The sequence below is a fragment of the Myodes glareolus genome, chromosome 13 (genome assembly GCF_982192425.1).
Source record: "Myodes glareolus chromosome 13, mMyoGla1.1, whole genome shotgun sequence".
In the NCBI taxonomy this organism is placed as follows: Eukaryota; Metazoa; Chordata; class Mammalia; order Rodentia; family Cricetidae; genus Myodes; species Myodes glareolus.
Genome location: NC_142038.1, coordinates 35,136,242 through 35,153,137, shown reverse-complemented (window position 1 = coordinate 35,153,137; position 16,896 = coordinate 35,136,242). Strand labels below are relative to the sequence as shown.

The 16,896-nt window shown below is 44.1% G+C and overlaps 1 protein-coding gene across 5 annotated transcripts in view; it reads left to right on the top strand.

Moving 5' to 3' along the window:
• Window positions 1-9,684: 9,684 nt before the first annotated feature.
• Window positions 9,685-16,896, top strand: part of Sncaip (synuclein alpha interacting protein) — a 145,618-nt gene continuing 138,406 nt past the window's right edge. For 2 of the 5 annotated variants that reach the window (XM_087896059.1, XM_087896055.1), the window contains exon 1: window positions 10,285-10,357. The gene's annotated coding sequence lies outside the window, so the exon portion shown is untranslated. Of the gene's footprint in view, window positions 9,823-9,949; window positions 10,026-10,284; window positions 10,358-10,701; window positions 10,967-16,896 lie in introns of those variants that run through there. The other 3 variants (XM_087896056.1, XM_087896057.1, XM_087896058.1) reach the window with 3 other exon arrangements.

The window sequence follows — 16,896 nt, the reverse complement described above, 5'->3', positions numbered from 1 at the left end:
AACCCTGTCTTGAAAAACCAAAATAATAATAATAATAATTAATAATAATAATAATAAATCTTTAAAAAGAAAATATTCTGATTCTATTTAATGATGCCTCAGTGCAAACAGAGAACAGAGATCTGCAGACAGCTTGACTTCCTGGACTGACATCTATATTGCCTGTAGATTCACCCAGAAGCCAGAGGCTTTATAGTTATTTACTAAACAAATATTTTAAATTATTTCAATATGTATATTTTTCAATTATTACATAATACTAAGTTATTTAAATATTGTAATTTTTAGAAGTAAAATCTGTGAACGTCCAATTTTCTAGTCAAGGAGACTAAGGTCTGGTCACATTTAATATTGAAGACAATGAAAATCAAGGCTGAGGTTTGAATTCAGAAAATGTGATGCTTATGTTACTGAGTTTAATCTCTAAATTATAGGGCTCTCCTGGACTTTGAGTTTTATGACGTACACCTCTTTCTCTATTCCCACAAGTTACCTTTAAAAAGTTCTTCATCATATATAAGAAAACCTTTTTTAAAAAATCTGTCATCTAAATATAGATTTAGTATTCCCTAGCTTTCTTCTAAAGAGGACTCTCTGTCCTCGGGCCAGGGCTTGGGTACCAACATCTATAAAACTAAAACACAAGAAAGTGATGCCTAAAAGGCTGAACACCTTACTTTGCTTCAAAACTGGCCTTTCTTTCCCAGAACTGTGTGGAAATTGGATTTCTCCTGGTTTGGAGTGGTGAGGATTAAAATTACACATTCCATGCACTGACCTCTGTCTGCTGTTGCTTAGAAGTAACCAAGTCTAATGCCTGTGCCTGGCTCCCTCAAGGGGGAAACTGCTTCAATTAACTCACAAAAGCTGCTTAAAGATAAAGACAGAAAGCAAAGTCGGTTATAGTTTTAATTCCTTTAAGATCTAAATCCCCCTCTTTCATTTCATTGCCACCTGCATTATCTGTAAGCCTATTGATGGCGTACAAGCATTCCTATCCCGAAGGTATTATAGGTGGGGGCAAATCACTCATAAAGAAAGCGAATCCTACAGAGGTGGATACAGATTACAATGCTATGCAAAGTGAAGATTATAAGCTCACATAACGTTATTATCCAGATGAGAAAAAAAAAATCACCTCTGTAGTTGCTGATAATACCCTAGGCAGCTGAGTACATAGTTCCCAGCAGAATGTGTGTTGTAGATTTCAGTCCGCAACCACTGTCTAGGTAAAAGTGCTAAGAGACTTGTATTCCTTTTCACATGAACTAACCACATTCAGAGGACCTGCCTTCCTTTAAGAAGAAAAAAAATCAAATTAATTTCAAGTTCTAAAGCTTCCCCTTAGAAAAATTCCTTATGTCTAAACAAACACTTCCCAAAGAGTACTCGGTTTGTACAGGATAAGAATTTCCGAAGACTTCCAAGCCCAAGTTTTTCATCTTAAGTAAACTTTCCCACTTTTCTTCCCCCACTCATGCAAATGGAAATCCCCAGTCAGGGTCAGATGGCCCTGAATAAAATTTGCTTTTGCACACATGGCCTGTGTTCGGCAGGGGCTCATCATCCCAAAAGATAAAGATCTAATTGTTGTCTCTGAAGATACATTTACTCCATTTCCCATTTTCTCTCCCTTCCTTCAGCTAACCCCACCTCACTCTCTGTTCTCTCTCTCTCTCTCTCTCTCTCTCTCTCTCTCTCTCTCTCTCTCTCGCCTGTGCTTTATCTTCTCTTCCTCTTTCTGCTGCTCCTTGAAATAGTCCTTACCTGTGAGGTCTGCATTGATGAAAACCTCTACCCTGGGCCTGCATTGTGAACATTTATCTCTCCTATTGGTCCAAGATATAAAGTCGTGTAACTCTGCAGGAAAATTGCTAATTTGGAAGCTGATAGGAAATAGTATTAATCTCATGGTGTATCAAGCATCTGTTTGGTATTATTTAATCATAATAATGTTATTATACACGTACCATGTTAGAACAGGTATAGTGTCAGTGTATAGCATAATCCAAATATTATGGTGTAGGAGAGTTAATTGTCTCACCAATATTAAAAAATCCTAAATAATAAACCTGTATAATTTGATGAATTTTTAAAATTCATGTTATATTTGTTATAGGATGTAAGAATTACTTGTAAAATCTGCTTAGAACTATCTATTTTATAGTAAAATATCAGTTCACATCAGTGACTAAAATAGAAAAACAATCAGTTGACTCTAAAGGGGACAGGATCTTGTCAGTGGCAAGGATCAGACACGGAGAAATAGTTTTACTCATATTTTTGCAATAAGAAGGTCGCCAAACCTGAATATCAGTGTTTCTGTGTAATTTGAAGGCTTACACACAGAAAAGATAAGTTATAGGTGGGATTTACATTGGGGATAATTCTGGGGATAATTGGGGATAATTAGACTGGTTTACCTGAAGAGGAAGTTTATCTTTGTCTTGAAAGATACAGAGAGACGTATCTTTTTCCATCTCAGCTAATCATTCATGGAACAAGAATGGAAAGCAGGAAAATCTCTATGTCTGAATTGAACTTATCAGACCATTCTGGCAAAAAAAAAAAAGAGTCTGTGTTTATCCTTTTTTATAGGTAAGCAAAGTAGAAGTAGGTAGCTACAGTAGAAGTCATGAGAGAAGACTTGGGTTTGGGGTTCAAGCTAAGTCATGTGAGCAAAGATGATGGGGAGAAATTGGGATTTCCCTGCCACTGATATTTCTAAAACATGTTCCAGTAGGTTTTACCATTGTTAGTGTCAACCTTGAGAGGTATCAGCGAATAAATGTGTCCAAGGAGAACCTTTCTACTAGAGCGAAGCCTGAGCTACCCTGAGAATCTTTTATCTTTTCAAAGGCCTAAGTAATCTGTTAAAGACAATCAGTGTTAGTGGTCCCCTTGAAAAAAGAGAGATGTCAACTGGCCCCATGTAGCTCAAAAATACTACAAATTAACTTCAATCTCTTGTGTATATCCTCTTTACCTCAAGCTGTCTTTAATCCATCCAATTCAATTTTGCTCAGTTTAATTGCCTCCATTTAAAAATATTACCCCTCTCAAAAAGGTCACCTTATCTGATTGGACAAAACAGAGTAATATGACTAATTGTAGTCCTCAAATAATCCAAGAGGATCAGATTAACAGTCTATAAAACTCTCTATCAAACTTCTTATTGCTTATTCTCTAAAATGATGCAACCAAACAGCCAAATTTGGGTTTCATCCTTCCTTCCTGATTGAGGGGGTTACTGCTCATAATCAACTTGCCATGATCTAACTCACCTTGGAGACAAGCCTTCAGGCAAGCCCTGTGAGGGATCACGTTGGTTAGGGTAATTGAGATATGAGGACACTCACTAAAACCAAGTGACATCATTTCCTGGGCTTAAGTTTCTAAAATTATAAAAAGGAGAACGCTTCTTCAGAAAGCTTCCCTATTGGCTTCCTGATAAAAGACGTGGTGTGAGCAGCTGCTTCAGGAACCTGCCGTTTTGACTTCCTTTGGAATTGTGTGCCACAACACATCCTCCTTCCTCATGCTCATTTTGTCACGGTATTTTATTACAGCCATAGGCAAAGAAATGAAGAAAATTGGTACTGGGACCACTGCTGTCATAGACCTGACCATGTGGGTTTTCCTTAAGCACTTGGAACTGGTTCGTAGGAGGAATGTGGACAAGTTTGAAGCTTTGGGCTAGAAAAGGCCCTTGAATACTGTGGAGCCTAATGGTCCCTTCTGATGGGAACTTGGAAGATGAGGGATGTACAGACAATAGAGGCCTGTCTCATGAGATCTCAGAGGTGAAGAATTGGGAGATGCGGACGTCAGATGAAGTCCTCAGTGACAGTGTATAGTTGAGATGAGTACAACTGGGTCAAAGACCCTGGTTCTTCAGACAGATGGAAATGCCAAAGCCTTCCCCGAGTGAGACTCAAAGCGATGAAAAGTCCTCCTCTGACCCAAGTATTAAAAGCCATTGGCCATCGTATGTAGAAACAATGGACCATAGCTTCCACCTCCCAGATCTTTACAGACTGCGACTGGTCCCCACAGAGACATCTCACGGAGACTAACTGGCCCCTTCTCCACGTGCTATAGATAACATGCATGCTGAGTTTCTAAGTTATATAGTTGGTTCCCTCTACCAAAGTAATCACAGCTTACCCCATCCTACCCGAGCTTTTCTCTATGTGTCTCGGTCCTTTCTTCAGCTTCAGATCTCTTCTTCACCCCCAAGTTGCCCTAGTCTGTTTCCCAGGACCAATCCATGTAGGAGAGAGGAGGGAGGAGGGCCATCTTTGGGATATCTTAGCCAAGAATCTGGTTTCGTTCTGCCATATCCTGATTAGCACAAGTGAAGTTAAATGTAAACGTAATGGATTTCATTTGTCTAGCAGAGGAAATTGCTGAGAAAGCATCTGAAACAGTTAAAGACATCAGGACCCCTGAAGAGAAATGTTCTGTGCTGCACTTGCGCAATAGGAAGACTGTCCTGAAAACAAAATTCAACCCATTAGAGGCTCCACCTTATGAAGATCCAAATTCATTTGAGAGAAAAAAACCTTAAGCGGTAGGGGATCCCCTGCTTTGAAAAGACCCAGGAAAGTATTTCCCTGGGGTCAGCACAGGTGTGGTCCAGGGAGGTATTATCTACACGATGCTGGTTTTGCAGGCAGGAAAGATTCAAGATTCAGGGTAACAGAGGCCTGCTCTAGAATTTTAAAGGGCAGTCAAAGCCAGATAGTGTACAAGGAACTGTACTTTGGAACCCCTTTCAAAGATGCCCTGAGAACCTATTGTGTAAAACTGAAGGTGAAGTCTAAATTACAATGGGGCCTAGGATAGTAGAGATTCCTGGACCCCTGAGGTCCAGGATAGCTGCAAGCATTGGGATGGAACTTGCCTAAGAGAGAGGTTATATGTGCTACAGGTTGCAGAGACTGAGAGGCAGGGCAGGGCTACCTGAGCTATTGGACAATTTCCTCATGAGTCCCAAATGCCAGACATGGAACAGTAGGATTCGGTATTTTTTTCTGATGGATTTTTTTTTTTTTTTGGTCTTGCTTTGGTCCTGTCATTCCTTTCTATGCTCCAGTCCTTCTCTTTCAGAAGAGTGACATTTATTCTTTGTATATTGAAAGTATGTAGCTTATTTTATATTTTATATGAGCTCACAGTTAAAAGATTTGTCTTGAGTCTCAGTTGAGACATGAGCCTTAAGCCTTAAACATTGTTGGAACTGTTAGGCTAGGGGGACATTTGAAACTGGATTGAATACATTCTTGCCCTAGGAGATGGACATGAGACTGGGGACACGGAGTGAAAAGTGATGGTTTAAGGTGACGGATTTCATTGTCAAGTTGTCAAGGCATGGCTTTGTGATGAGTAGTATCAACTGTCAGCTTGATAGGACTGGGAATTACCAATAACCTGATGCTGAAGAAATGACCGAGATGCATAGAGAAAAGCTGGGGTAGGATGGGGTAGGCGGTGACTATTCTGGCAGAGGGAACCTACTACACAGCCTGGAAACTCAGCGTGCGTTTTATGTATAGCACAAGGAGGAGGGGACAGACAGTGTAAGGGGTTATTTAGTCGTCAGGCATTTCTGTGGGGGATTTGGTTGGATTATTTAGGTAGAAAGACCCAACTACAAGTGGGCAGCACCATTTGCTGGGCTTGGGTCTTGGCCTGTAAATGGTGACGGGCGATGGGGAGATAGGCAAGGGTTAACATTTGCTGCGAAAGCAAAAGGACCTGGTTTCAAATCACCCCCAGCACTCACATAAAAGTCAGGCATCTGTGTCTGTAGATCCAGTGTTTTGGAGAATAGAGACAGATCCGGGAGCTTTCTGGACACTAGCCTAGACCAAACAGTAAACTTCAATTTCAGTGAAAAGGTCTTGTTTCACAGAATACTGGTAGGGGAAGTAGAGGAAAGCATCCAGGGTACTCCTCTGGCCTTTATATAGGAATGACCATGCATGCAGAGTAAGAAGAATGGGGTGGGGGAGAGCTGGGTGCGTTCATTATTACTTTCTGTTTCCTGATTGTGGATGCTAGGATTTGCTGTCTCCTTCCCTCTTCCTTGAATTCCCTGCCTTGATGGGCTGAACCCTTGAACTGTGAACCCTTTCTCCATTGAATTACTTGTAGCAGGATATTTTATCACAGTCCCAGGACAAGACACTAAGACACCCAGTTAGAGCTTTAATCCAGGTGCTATGATGAAGCCAACAGCCGAAATGTGAAGGTAAGAAATGGGAAATTGGGGGAAAAAAACCAACTTGAAAAGGAATGAGGAGAGAATCAGCCTTAGAGACAAGCAAGGTGATGGGTGTCAAATCCCTTTCAGGCTTTGTTTGGGCACACAAAGAAATGGTGGGATAAAAAAGAAAGAACGAGGGGAAAGAAGATATAAAGAAAAATGAGCATGTCCTACAACTTAGCATAAAACTACATAACACCATTTCCTTTCTCTGAGGGGGGAAAAAAGAATGCTCAAGAATTGTGTCTCTGAGCATTTGAGAAAGTCACATTTTTCCCTACTTTTGCTTCTACAGCTACTTCAGAAATCAATGTTAACTATAGAATACATTTTTGAAATTCTTCCTTGTGGCTTGACAACATGGGCAGCGTGTTCACAATTCCTTGCAGTGTTATTTAGCCGGGGTGGTGGATGAACTGCAGGACTGTGCTCCTTTATCCTCTTGGCATCTGGTGGAGCCGCACGGCTGGTGGTGTTCAGTGAGTTGTGAGCAGAGATGTCCGAGATTGGCCACTTAATTTCTAGCGTGAGATGCTAGAGATTGCCTTCCCCTGTTGGAGTAACCAAAGTCAGTTGTGAAACAGAAACGCAGCCGATCTGAGATTGCAGTATAATGAGAACAAGAAATACATTCTTTAAACTAATCTGTGGGAGCTCAGGGTGGTGATGTGTGTGGTTGTTCATTACCGCAGCACAACCTAACCTATCTTGACTGATAGGCACACACATTTGCATGAGATGTTATCATCAGATTCCTGATGTAAATAATTTAGGATCAAACATGCTGTGAGCCAAACAAATGAGGCAAACTTGGCTCCAGAATAAAAAAAAGTAGCCCAATGCAAGCAAATTATAGTTCCCAAGCAGAAATCAGAGACGACCTCAAATAGACCTCTCTTCAATGAGCCAGACTCACTCTCTCAAGAAAAGCCTTCACTGCAAAGCTGAATGTTTTATTAATAAAATCTGCACTTAAAAATAGAAAACACTTTTCTGTTTGATCACTAGCTGGATCGTGGTAGTTTTATCCAATCCTCATAGACCAATAAAGATAGATTATGGAAACTGGGCGAAAGGAAAGAGGAGGCAGATGTTTAATTGTGATCACTGAACGAGCGGTTACATGGCAGCTCTCTGGCAGATGATCTACAGCGAAATACACTTCTTCACTAATTATTTTCAGTAGCTAACTCCGGGTATAAAAATGTGCTCAGTGCTGAGGATCCAAATGTGAGTAATAGGAGCTTGCTGTCATTTGCGGCGGGAAGTGACAATCGAATGGCAGGGATAAGAAACGCATAAGAAGCAAAAATACACGAGCACAAAGTGGAGCACACCCAGTGCCATGGCAGGCCTAGGTAGAGGGTAAGTTAAGAGGCACAAACGGTCTGTGGGCTGTGGCTAATGAGGCACTCTTGGTTCGACATGCAGCAGCCAGTCAGCTTTACTAGGATACTGATGGTCAGAGACTGGATGTCAGTAATGAGCAGTTAGAAAGACTAAGCATCAGCTGGTTAGTTTGGTGGGGGGAAGAAGTCAACATTATGCTGAGGAAGCCAGCATTCCTGCCACCCAATCTAAAATCTAGCAGCTGTTTGAACTGAACTACTTCATTACAGCCACACTTTGGTGGATCAATTTGTGGTTTGGATTTGGCAAGGGTTTGTAGAGGAGAAGCAAACCAACAAACAGTCCAAACAAAAGCAAACACACAGTCTATGTGGGAAAGTGTATACAAGCCTAGATTTAAATCACAGCGTAAAAATAATCACATGGAAACAATGGTGAGTATGTAATCAAAAACATGTTGGGAGCAGAAAAAAAATAACAAAAGAACTTTGAAAAAAAAAAAAGTAGGGTAAATAGCCGAAGACACATCCCAAAGGTTTCTGCCTTACACTGTGGCATGCTGGCTGCTGTGGCCAGGAAAACCTCTTCTCCCTAGGCAATCCATTTTCTGTAATACAACAAAATCCAGCCTCTCCTTGTTGACTCATGTAAACATCTGACTCAATGCTAGAATTATAGGATGTTTGGGGCAAATGGAAGAGACATCTACTGATAAGTCTAATAATTGATTTTAATAAATTCAAATCTGATTTTTCTTTTTCAAGAAAGGGATTCAGTGAATTCAGGAGGGCAGGAATCAGCATTTCTACCCCGTATACCACCAAGCCAGAAAAAAAAAAAACAGTAACCCCACCCATATCTGCTGGAGAGAGGAGAAATGTGCTCTTCTCAGACTTCACACCAGGAAAAAGACGTTTTATTTTAAACAGATGTGAGAAAATTAAACCCAATATTTTTAAAGTATTTTTAGTGGCATATGATATCATCTGATTTCATATTTTCTACCCAGGGAAAACATGTATTTTTAAAACTGTGAAGCCACGCTCCATGTGTGTACTTATATGTGATAAGCTACATATAAACACAGGGCAGAACTGCGTGATATGTGCTTGGTTGTTGGGTGAAAACCTAGGGAAGAAATGTAGTCTTTGAGTAGGAAATGGAATGAAAGGACGTGAGCTGTCTTCTGCTACCATCTGAGGCTGTCATTTCTGGGGGTGGCCTTCATTTGTGCTAGGATTTCCGGGCATGATTCCAGCAGGGTGCAGGACAAGGATTGCTCTGGTTATCAAAAACAAAAAAAATCGCCTTATGGATCCCAGCAGTCATTCAATTACTCAGGGTACCAGTTTTTAACCAGTCAGGCCCTTCCTTCTTTCTAGCAGTCTATTCCCGTGATGGATAGTCTGGCACCTATTCCATTCCTAGCACCCAGGTAGTGCTGCATTTCCCTGGATCTCAGAGCCACTCCCACCCTCTAGAACTGAATGATAGGGGCCCAAGATGACCCTATCTTAACCAGAGCTTACTCCCTCACATATTTCTCAGGACAAACTCAAGCATGCAGCTTATACACTGGATCAAGAGCGTAGTCGTCAATGGCTTTGCTCAGACAGTCTCCAAATCTTGTCCCCCGCCTGAAACAGAGATCTGTCCAAAACCGTTTCAAGATTTCCAAGGAGCAAGAGAGAGCCAATGTTGTTATCAAGGCTCCCACTCTCCCCGGATTTTGTTTCGGAAATAGGAAAGAGGCAGGCACCCACCGCTGCCAGCACCACTGATGCCCCATCTAGCGGCATCCCTGCTGCCCCCACCTTAAGGAATATTAAGAGTAAAGTTACTATTATCACAGCGTCCTGGGTACGATAGAACACCGCTGGATTAACTGTCATTTCAGACCCAAATCTCTAGCACCACCCCCTCAGGAGCACAGAACATTCTGGGTAAAACGCCCCCAGCCCTGCCCCTTTACTCCTTGGTTAAGTCCTCCAGGGTGGGCGAGACTTGGAGAGGGGAAGATTGGGGTTGAAGACGCTGTGCCAAGGCACAACACTCTGCCAAAACGCTTGTCAGACACAACAGTTTCCCAGGACCACGGCCACCTTCCTTTTTCTCCGAGAGTGTCTTTTCCCGGTTTTATGCTGGAACCTTGGAATGGTTTGGGGACCAATGAGGTGACAGCGGTTGATTCATGGATCGCGGTGAGGGGAGATTTCATTTCCAAGGAAGAAAGAGAGGGGAGAAGCGAGGCGGGGGGGTGTGTGTGGGGGGACGGGGGAAGGGTACGACAGCGAAGCCAGAGGGGAGGCGGGGGAGAAAGTGGAAAGAGGGGGCCAAAAGTAGGAGGGGACGAGAGGAGAGAGCCTGCGAGGAAGAGCCAAGGCGGTGGAGGTGAACGCGCGAGGTAAGCAGAGGCAGCAGGTTCGCCGGCCGGGGACACCCGGGAAGGCGGCTGCTGGCGAGGGGCGTGGGCCGGGCCGGGACACAGAGGGACAGTCACTGTCGAGCGGGCGGGCGGCCCCGCGTGGTGGTCGCGTCCCTGGGCTCGGCGCCCCGCTGCCCGGGGTGTCCCCGCCCGCGCGCGCCCGTTGGGGGGCCCGGGGAGCGGCGCCGGCCGCCCGGCCGCATTGTGACGTAGCGGGGCCGCGGCAGCGCCTCCGCCGCCCGCCGGGTCTTCTGCGCCCGCCGCTCTCGCCGTCTGTCCGTCCATCCTTCCCGCCGTCCTTCCGTGCTCCGGTGAGTCCAGGTCCCCCGCGGGCGCTGCGGGGAGGAGAGGCACCCGGGCAGCGGCGGATGAGCCCATGCAACTTTGCACCCAGGCGATACCCTGAGGGTTCCCCGGTCCCGGGGCCCCCTTTGTGCCTCGGGTCCCTTCTACCCCGGGCCGCGCGGTGCCGCTGCCGAGAGTCACTGGGGTAGATTCGCTGGGGTCACCCAGACGCCTTCACCCCGGGGGACCCAAGTCGCTCCCGCCTCGCGGTCCTTGGCTCCCGTGCAGGGAATTGTTCTTTTCATTGGCCCTTGCGCCGGCGTTACGCTTGCGGCTACCTCCGATGGTCCCGGAGGCGGGGATGGGCTGTGCCAAGGCTCCTAGGAGCTCTCAAGGAGGAGCGAAGGCATAGTGATAGCCACACTAGTAACTAGAACAATAACAAACGTGAAGGGGATTCCGAGTGGTGTCGCTGCCCGAGGGGAGACCCCGGCCCCTCAGCCTCCGGCACCCAGGCTGCCCCGTCCAGCCTCGGCTCCTCCTCCCGGCGCTGTCCGGAGTCCCGGGCTTGTCCATGTCCTAGGGAAGGTTTCTTTCCCGACCCTCTCGGTGGTGGTGACTTTCGTCTGCAGGTGGTAAGTGGGGATGAAGCCAGTGTTGGCTATTGTCAAATGCCACGTTTTGTTTATTTCATTTTTACGAAAAGAAAAGGGGGAATATTCCGAGCCAGTTCTGGCAGCCATACAGTTTCCACAGGAAATACTAGCATTCTTTGAGGAACACGCTACTGCTTGCAGCAAAAGAAAGTCTTCAGGAGACAAAAAGGCAACTGCATTGTTGCTCATTTCCAATGGGCCGCTAGGAGGGTGGAAACGTGTTGTTTTTTCCTGTGGGAACATTGCTTTCCTTGGGAAAGTTAATTAAGGAAGCATTGCTGTCCGTGCCCTGCTTTTTTTTTTCACTTGCTGAAGGTGGGGCCCCACTCCTCTTGGTTGTTACTGACAAGTGTCCATCAAAGAGCCCCTAAGAAGAAAGAACCGCCGCCGCAGGACAGCCTCGCCACACACAACGTGCTGTGGAGCCCTGCCAGGGTACAGTTTGCAAAATGAAATAAGGGGCTATCTGGGGAGGTTTAGGAGGATTACAGTTGTGCGGATGTCAGTTCTCCGAGGTGTCAGCTCTAAACACATTATGGTCAGGCATCATTTCGGTGTTGAATCTGCAAACAGGCAGAAAGCCTATTTCTCATTACGAAGCAGACATCTCAGCTGGGAATAGATTCAAACCTGTATTTCATTTGTACATATTGAAAAATTTAAAAGTCAAGAGAGCGAGATGTGGGAAGACAGTATGCTAATGCGTGCACACCTGGGAGGCCATGTCTATTGGCTCATTCTGATGTGCCGTGATATTAAATTACTTTCTGCATAGCAAAGTGCCGGGAGACACCTGTAAACTGTCCTTACAACTAATGGAAGAATGTGTGACATTTTTGGGAATGATCACAGAAGTCTCTTTCTAAGGGAGTGTTAGCTGAGGATCGACCGTAATCAAATGCACATGCACTCCTAGGTCTAGAATCAGGAAAGATGATGATTGTGCTTATTGAAGGGTCAAGAACACCATTAATGACAGTAATTCATTAAAAACGGAGGCTTGCATGAGAGCGTTTATCCATTCGAACATAAGCTTTTTGTCTCGAAGCCTTTCATGTAGAGAGTTTACAAGGTTTGAATGATCTGAGACGATACTGCATTTGCTAATGTGATGTGTTCTATTTGTCCACGTCTGAACGGAAGTGACTGAAGTGAGTGGAGTTTTCTGGGCCGTGTCATAGCTCTGCTGAGTCCAGACAGCTGTGCAGTGCAGGTGTACTGTGGAAACAGAGAGTAGAAGCCAAAAAAATCCGCGAGCACTGTTGTTTGGGGAGGACTTGGAGGGACTTCACTGCGCCCGGGAGGAGGGAAACCCACAAAAACATCTAAAACCTACAAATGCTCTTTGATATGATCAGAGAAAGCCTGGAGCCATGTTTCTTGCCAGATTTAAGTTGTTTCTTATGAGAAGAAGAAATCTCCCAAGTAGCAGGTGCATCATTAGAAACAACACAGGGGACTTTCCTCTTTAAAATGCAAAATCTTAATTGAAGAGCCACAAGAGGCTCAGTGACACTCTTAGAGTAAAAGCCTAGAGTTTGGCAATCTTTCAGGTTACAGATGCGAATCCCATAGGAGAAATATGCGTCTTCAGAGACAAATAATGTGCGGTGGAAATCAAATAACTGCTTCTATGCAAAGTGAACCCACATTTACTTGTTTACTTTTGCTTTTTGATATGTAAATTCACTTGCAAAGTAAAAATTCCTGAAATGGATACCTATTTTGTTTCTTAGATATATACTATGTATTATTTTCCAATACAATAATAGACTTTCTATTTTATGGTTGGAAATTTAATTCTTTTATTAAGCCTTCGAAAGTAATGATCATAGGTGGACAGAGTGACTTAAACTTGCAAGTCTAACACTTGAGAAGTAGGGGCGGGAGAATAACTACAAAGTCAAGGGTCACCTGGGATACATAATAATTTCTAGGCTAGCTAGAGCTTCCAAATCAGAACTAGATTTAAGAAAAATAATCAGAACCAAAAATAAAATTAGTGACCAAAAAGAGTGATTGTTCATTGATGCCTGGACCCTGTAAAAGTTCTAGTTGACTCTTAAACAGTTATTATATATTCATTTTGGGTGTGTGTAGAATATAAAATTATAAACGGGTCAGAGAGATGGTTCAGGGGTTAAGAGCACTGAGTGCTGTTCTCAGCACCCTTTCCAGGTGACTCGCAATTTAACTCCAGCTCCCAAGTATTCAGTGCCCCCTTCTGGCCTCTGCTAGCATTTGCATACACATGGCACCCATTCACAGAGACACATGCACATAACGAAAACAAAATAAATCACAAACGCATAAACACACACACACACACACACATTTCCTCATAAGAAAATTAAAAGCAAGAGAATAGCATACCGAAATTTTTAAATAACGATGCAGAACCTGAAAGAAGCCATGTTAGAATTGAGAGCCCAGGAGCTAAATAATAACTGTGAAGGACTATGAGGAAAGTAAACACACCAGTTACCCATTGACTCCATAATTTAGTTGCTTAAAACACCTACTAAAGTTCATGGTTCTGTTGGTCAGCAGTTTGGTCTAGGTTCTGCTCGTCCAGTTTGGGCTTCCATAGATGGTATCATTAGTCAGCTGGGAGAGTGACCTTTGATCTTGGATCGTCTTGACTGCTTATCTGCCTGTTGTCGGGCTCTTATCAAAATGCACGGGTGAACTGGGACATGCCCCTCCCTTTTGTTACACAGCACCCAAACCCTATTCAAAGACCAGTGAAGGGAACAGTTGAGCAGCCACCAGTGCAGAAGCAGGTGCTGAGTGTCTGTTCATGTCACAGTCGCTACTCTCTCACTGGCCTATCAAGTTCAGAGTTCACCCCAGATTTGAGGGGTTTAGAAAGACAACACCTGAGCTGGGAAGGGACTAAAAAAAAAATCATAACTTTTTGAAAAGTAAATCTGAGACGTGTGAGTTGAGTATACTTGCTTCTAGAAGGGACATTCTACTGAGGACTACCTCATGAAACAGAACCATAGAACTTGCATGGTTATGGCGCACTCAGCGTGTAAGGTGAGAATTGCCCACTGCTTCATTATCTCAGAAGAACGGCGCCATGGTGATAAAGAATGTACTCCTGCTCTTCTAGGATGGCAGACTGGGGGGCCAGGCGCACTGGTGGCAGAATCAGCAGGATATGGCTGGAAGGAGGTGAAGGGTGTTTACGGAATATGGGAGGCAAGGGATCTATCCAGGAGGCTCCAGATTGCTGATAATATGGCTGGCAGGAGCACAGGGTCAAAATCACCCTGCAATTGAGAAAAGCTTAGGAGTCTGGAAGGAGGATTGTGCTCTTATGAGAAATGAAGAAATCCATAAATGAGTCATTTGTGGGTGAAGGAAAACATTAGTCCCAGAAAGGTTTATTAAAGGAGGCAGCATGGAGGCAAAAGTACTTTATTAAGCTAGAGTCTGCTATGTGTGTTATAGCTGTCACTTAGGTTCGTGTTTCCCTGGACTGCTGTGGATAAACAAGTGTCTATAGGGAAAGCATCAGAAAACCAACATTCTAGGCTCTCTTAAGAGGTTCCAAGGAAGTCAGTGGGACATTGTTCAGGATGGCCAGAGCAATTCTAGGTGTCTGGAGAAAGGATCCAATCTCCGGCCTTGAATCTGGCATAGCAGATCCCTTTGGCCTAACCAGGGTGCCTTGCTTGTTCCCGACCCAGAAGCATTGCTTTCCAGCCTCCCTAAGGTGACATGCAATAGGGAGCCGATAAATGCATCCTCAGGAACATCATCACTAGCAGCGGGGCTAGTCAAGGGTAGCAGAATCATCAAACGCCCACTGCAGAAGAACACTTGACAGTTGATTTGGGCTTGGCCACCATGAAGTAGGCAGGAAGCAGCAAGTGAGACATACTTACAGTGAACCATAGGTGCATTAATGAAAGCTAAACCCACAGAGTAGTAGGGTTTTCTCATGGAAAGCAAAGAGAAAAAAAGGCGGGCTTGCACAACGCCTCGTCTGGATTCCTTCACAAATGTTAGCGGACATTTTACTAGAAAGGAATGGAATTCGAAACACATCTGTTCTGTCTTTCTCCTGTAGACATATTCAAATCGCTGCTTCATCTGCCTCATTTATAGGTAGCCAGACTGAAATTCAGGTGGTGTCCTTACTATCAAAGGCAGCTGTTGGACCAGACAGAACACCTGGCTTTGGTGACTTCACGCAATTAGTCTGAACAGCACATACAGCCATGCTTTGTGGACGAGCCTTGGATGGACCAACTTAAACCCCAGCGTACACTTTTATAGTATTTTCTTGTTTTATTGCCCAAGCCTAAGAACCCTGAAGATACTCAATAAATGTTAATTGAATGAGTGAACGTGCCATTATCTGGTGCAGTAACATTTTCTAAAGCAGTCTGGTCTGGCTTTTCATTATTCAGGGTAGAGTTGGCCATAAAATCCCTAAGTGCCTTTTGTGGACTGAAACGTTTTGAGGCACTCCTGTCACGGTGACATAAGGGTTTTTTTTTCCCTCTTTCTTCTAATCCATAACTCATTAAAAAATAACTTTACTTTTTTTGAAATAGGAATTCTTAGATATCATGCTTTTTTGTAAGTAACAGAAACCAAGTGAAAACCTTCGCCTACTCAAGTGGGCAGGGACAAACAGGGTAATTCGAGCGCTCCGGGTCAGAGTCCCTGTCTTGCATGGTGCTAAGACTGGCTTAAGAAGAAAATACCAAAAAGAAGAGAAAGTGGGTGCTGTAGAAGGGCACATAGCAGGCACCCATTCTGTCTGTCTTTTCTGAAAACCATGCCTGCTCACGACATCCCTCGGCTCCAAACCTGAGAACTAGGGCTAACTTCTTCGTGTCCCTTTCCCCCTAGTCACACACAGGAGCCTTCTGCCCCAATTTCGAATCTTTATTTCTCCTTGAAAACCACTGATGCTTCACTATATGAGGCTCCTGAAGATGATGCCTCCAGTCTCCGTTCTAGTCCGTTCTCTCCACAGCCACAGGTTCTCTTTCTGGAGCGGTTGATATAGCCGATAGAGACATTCACAACCTTGTCACCGCCCTGGGGAGAAGTCCCCAGGCTGTGAACCTTGGGTCCTAAGGTCTTGTGGTGAGGGCTTTGCCTTCTGAGGGTGCAAGAGAGGAGAAGGAAAGATGTGTTTGTATTGACTGATCTGCATCACTTTAAGGCACCTTCTGGCTTTTACATGAACTCTTGCCTCAGTGGGATATGATCGCATCCTTTTTTGCATATTCTTGATGCAATAATAGAGACAGTATTACTGCATCTATTATCCTTTCAGACTCAACTCCATTATTTTTTTCTTGAGAATCCGCTGGTGTCTACTCTCCTCATATGTCCCCTGAATCACACTTTACCTTCCCATATAGTCTTCTGTATGCATGCGAGTCTTCCCCACATATGGCTGAAGAACAAGACCCCTCTGCTTTAGCCTAATGGCTGTTCACACCGCATGCATCCTGAATCTTTCAACTTTAGAGATGTTTTTAGAGGTTATTTTCTCTTAGGGTTTATCTGGTTTCCTTGAACTTGATTCTCACAAGCGTAGCTCAGAATGTTAGGCACGACGTCAGATTGTCTTTGAAGTTGTTGTTTAGATAGTTTATCAAAAGTTTTTTTTTTCATGATTGGCTTTTAATTAGTCCCTAATGACTACATTAAGATAGAGCCTGAAAATGAAGCAACCCAATGGAAATTGCTGGACTAACATCTATGGCCTGGAGCTCAGAAGAATCATTGCTCCTACAGCAAAGGAGGATAGCTAGGGGCTACATTTGTAGGTCTGTGGTGGTCTGCACTAGGTGCTTGCTAGATACCTTCTAGTTACTTGGTTATTTAATTCTCACAGCAAACCCATGAATGAAGTCTTTCATTTCAGGCGAGGA